This window comes from Triticum dicoccoides, chromosome 5B (genome assembly GCF_002162155.2).
Source record: "Triticum dicoccoides isolate Atlit2015 ecotype Zavitan chromosome 5B, WEW_v2.0, whole genome shotgun sequence".
Classification (NCBI taxonomy): domain Eukaryota; kingdom Viridiplantae; phylum Streptophyta; class Magnoliopsida; order Poales; family Poaceae; genus Triticum; species Triticum dicoccoides.
In genome coordinates this window covers 573281153-573286058 of record NC_041389.1, presented here as the reverse complement: position 1 = coordinate 573286058, position 4906 = coordinate 573281153, and positions in this window count along the sequence as shown.

The following is a 4906-nucleotide window of genomic DNA, read 5'->3' as shown; positions in this document are numbered from 1 at the left end:
CCCTGGTGCGCCATTAGTATCTGATATACTAATGGTGCACCACCGATGCGCCATTAGTGTATACATAAGTGCGCCATTAGTATGCCTCCCAGGGGCCATGTATACCCAGGTGCTCTGGCATACTAATGGCGCACATCAACAAGATGCGCCATTAGTAACCTCGGCATACTAATGGCGCACTGTTCAGTGATGCACCATTAGTATGCTTTGTCATACTAATGGCGCACTATCATGTGATGCGCCATTAGTATGAATATTAGGTTTTTTTTATTTTTTGTTTTTTGCACAGGTTACAAAATGTATAATTTGATAAAATATAGACAGCACACAACAACAACAGATTCATCGAATACAATAGAAGATTAGTCTTTGAATACAATTCATCATATTAGTCTTCAAATACAATTCATCATATTAGTCTCCGAATTGAAAAGACCGAACAAAGATAGAACATTATATTACAAGTCTCGAGACCGCGAGTAGCGAGTTTGTCTTCACATTACAAGTCGATATCGATCATCTAAACTACCATCACATAGAAGAGAGTTGCAGTCATCACGATGAGCATCATCATGATGAAACTCGTCTTCATCCGATTCCTCCAACGCTCCCTCCCCTCTCCCGCTAGATAGCGGGCGTATCTAGATTCGGCCTCGGCCCTAGTGGTGTACCCTTTGTAACTGTTACCGCTGAATCGGTGAACCTGTCTCCGACACTCCTCCCAGTCGTCGTAGACTCCGGGAACCTTACCCTTGTACACGACATACGTCGGCATCGCTATGCACTAGCCAAACGAAATGTTAGTACCAATTCACAGACAATACATAAGCAATATATAAGTATGCAACAGAACGATCGGAAGATAAAAGCAAGACATTAATCGCATCGATTATATCTAAGTTGAACGACTCTCGAAACCAAAGAGACATACTACAAGTTCATTAAAGTTTAATTACAACATGAGGCAATCGATGTTTCAGAACTAGACACAGCATCACTGCTTTCGACTCGACTCAAGGGACCGAAGCATGGATGAAGCCGTCGTCTATCGTGGGAGTCATGAAAGAACGGGCGTTGTCAGCCGGCATTTGTAGCATTGTGTCGATGTCACTGTTGGACGGTTGATTTCTGTGGTAGAACTGCCCCGAGGTACGAAGGACATCTTGATGGATGATTTCCGCAAACTCTGACTGGATGCGAAAGGATTCTTGTCGGAGGTCCGCGTCCTGGATTGCCGACACGCTCTTTGCCCAATCTTTGAGTTTACTCGGTAGCAGAATTTGATGATGGTCCCGTACGATCACCCGCATGTGATGGATGGCATAGTAGGCACCCTTCTGACCGCCAGGCGGCTGCTTGACGTAGCAGAACGTCGTATTGTGGGAGAACACGTGCTTGCCGTACTTACGAATAGGCCTGGTGAAGGTGCCTCCAGATTTGGCGTAGCCGGGGAGAACATCATCAAGAACCTTCTTGACATTTGTGTAGTCTACGTTCGACTGACGGTCCGGGTCGAAATACATGGCCATGGAATATTTGGGGCTTAGGAGGATGAGCGTGCAATGTGTGTCACTGCAGAAAACACGGAATGTTAAAAGAAAAACGATCGAAATCTAAGAATTCATATGTTATGGGCCGGTTGAGGGGGGGACTTACTCGGGAAAGTAAGGCACGAGGAAGTTATCCTTATCTTGGTTTGCCAGAATGACGCCTTCGAGGTAAGAACTCGCGACTTGCCGGTCCCCAGCGCTTCCCAAGATCTTGGCACGCATGTAGAAGGGGTCGACTATCACGATGTCCGGGGTCTTGTCGCGAATGATCCGCATCTCCATACTCAGCGAAAATAGCCGAACGAAGGTGTAGTGCAGCGGATGAAGGTTCATCATAGCGTGGATGTCATCAAACCGCAGGACGATCGTACGCTCGATGGAGTTATCCACAAAGCCCTTGCCCTCTGGCACCTTGGCCGCGAAAACCAGGTATGCCACATCCTTCTCTCTGAGACGCCGCTTCTCCAAAGAAAGAACACTGTCATGCAGACTCCGCATAGCACCGGTTGCAGCATTGAGCATATTTGTCGGTAGCATCGCCCTACCCGCCACATGCACCCTCCTCGAGATATCCTCAGGTGAAGGTGGCCCGTCCTGAGCACGGATCGTGCTCGGTGCCGGCTGGCTCGCACCCTTGTTAGTCTTTCTTTTGCGTGCCTTCTTCTTCTCCTGTAATGGGACCGAGTTCTGCTCACAGACCGCCTTCTTGAGTGTATTTGGGCTGATAATATTTCGCACCTCGCCTATCTGAGGCTCGGTGAAGTCGGCAGCTGGAGGCGTCTCCTGAGAGCTGAACGGCAGACGATGCCTGTTGCAACTTGGCTTCTCCGCGGTACCAGCTAGATCACGCACGTCTTTTGTTGGGTTGGGTTCTTGAGAAGGAGCCCCCATGAAGTCGCCATCGTACCCATGTTCGGCAAAGTACTGATCGACGTTGCCAAATGTATCGTCGTCGTAGTCGTTCTGATCCTGTGCCATATGCATGTTTGGATCCAGTGGCATAGGGATGTCCGACACCGTTGCGGCGGTCTTGCCATGGGGCCGACTTGGCGCCGGCACGACTGGCGGTGTTGTCTTTGGGGTGGTGTCCCCCGCCCCCAAACGAATCTGGCTCTTCGGCCAAAGCAGGGGCCAGCTCAGGCAGGCGCTGAGGGTCATCACGTCATCATCGTCGGCCCCGACGGGTCGAATCGGAGGTAACAACTCGTCGCAGCCTGGCAGCACCCGAACCAGTTGAACCCTAAACAAGTTGGGTGGCATCTGGGTACCGTGGAACAAGGGGTTGCCCGGTTGAACGATTTGGCCCTTGGCGACATCGACCAACTCGTTGTTCACGAAGTGCAGGAGAGTGCACGGAACGTCGACGGCGCCCTACGAAAACATGTAGGGCGTTAGGGATGCCCAGTCAAAGGCAAGGAGATGAAGTCCTCGGCTGAGAGAGGCTTAATTAGTTACCGTGATGATGGCGTCGAGCTCGGCTAATGTTGAGGCACCGCCAACGGCGGGCGTGCAATTGACGGAGGGGCCGCTTGCTGCAGAGGTGCCGGCCGGCGTACACCCGGGTGCATTAAGCTCCCGTGCCGGTGTCGGAGACACCAATGCCGCCTCCGCCGGGGACACCAATGGCCCCGCCATCGCATTCTGTGAGTTGCTGGCCGTGAAGCTAGGAATTGGGGGCGGCCCCTCTTGGCCGCCCGTAATCCACGCACTCAACCCCTGGATCAAGGTAGGCACAATGGCGGTGATCGTCGCTCCGAGTCGTTGTTCCACTTGCTCTTGGACAATCTCCGGAACAAGCCTTTGCCGGCCACACGACCAGCTGACGTCGGCTTACTGAGCTTATCCTTGTTCTTCATTACATTCAACGCCCTATTTAGAGTGGTGTCCCAAGGGTTGCTCGTAGTCGACCCCACGCTACTGCTTTCAGTCGCCTGCGGAAGGAATGTGAACCATTTAGAAATTTGGCTTCATTAATTAGAATGCAACCATATGGAGCTAATTACGCGGGGGTGTATTCCTTACCAGAACAAGGTCAAGCGCCCTGGTCTTCGGATCCGTGGTAAGCTCCTTTGTTATCGGGTCCTCCTTGTACCGGGCCCTGACAAAGTTCCTGGTCTGCTTGTTACCGCTGTATTTCTCGAAGCGGGGCGGTAGGCCTTGCTCGGCACGCTCCACGTCCTCCTTGTCCCATATAGGCTCCGCCACTCTGTAACCGCCGGGACCGAGTTTGTGTTCCCCTAAGTTCAGCTCCCGCATTTCTTTCCCCCACTGACTTGATTGGGAGTTTGCGGTGCTCGAGCAATTGATCTTGAAGTCGTTGTAGTCATCTTCGGTGATCGAAGGATTTTTCTCCTTGATCTTCTCATAACTCTCACCTTTCTCGATCATTCTCTTCACATTGCTTTTCCAAGTAGACAGGGCCTTGCTCATCTTCGTGAGGGCAGCATTGTTCACTTTATTCCCTTTGAGGCTTGTGTTTTCAAAAGCAGCGGGGAACTTGTATCGTTCGTGCAGCTTCGTGAAGAGGAGGTTGCGCAAATTCCCTCGGTCAGGATGCCTCAGGTTCTCGGTGTTGATCGAGACGGTGCTCCGGAGAATGCACCCGAGCTGAAGCGAGTACCCCTTGACTATTCGTTCGGGTGCCGTTGGATTCCCGTCGGAGTCCACTTCAGTAACTTCCTCCTTGAGGGTGCGGAGCACGGTCGGGCGCCGGTCCTTCCGTTGCCTCTTCTGTTGGCTGCCATCTGTGCGTGCGCCGCCATCATCAGTGGTGGCATCCTCGGCGACACCATCGGTGGTGGCATCAGTGGGGTCATCCTCGGCGGTACCATCAGTGGTCTCAGGATCGGTGGGGAAGGCGGCGTCCTCATACAAGTGAGGTTGTTCCTCCATCTCCTGGGACAGCTCCCAGAATGCCTTGCCGCCCGAACCCCTGGCCTCATCGTTGTGGGCCATGTTTCTCTCTAAATAGAAACAAAGTTTGGTCAAAAAGTTGGTTATTGTCAAGGAACAAGATCATGGTCTCATCATTTAGGGTTTGTCGACACCGAGGCATCCTAAAATTTAAGCTTTTATCATTGAGGGTTTTTCGACACCGAGGCACCCTAAAAGCCTAAGCTTTCATCATTTCGGTTTTTATCGACACCGAGGCACCCTAAAAGCCATGCATTAGTCACAAGTACGCTGGGGCACTTGATCCTACTTAATTAACTACTAAGATACCCCGGCCCATGCATTAGTCACAAGTACCCCATATGTCCTATTTTTAGCAAAGTCATGCTAAAATTCACAGAAAATTTCAGCATGACCTTTGCTGAAAATAGGACATATGGAGTACCCGAATTTGCCGGAACGGA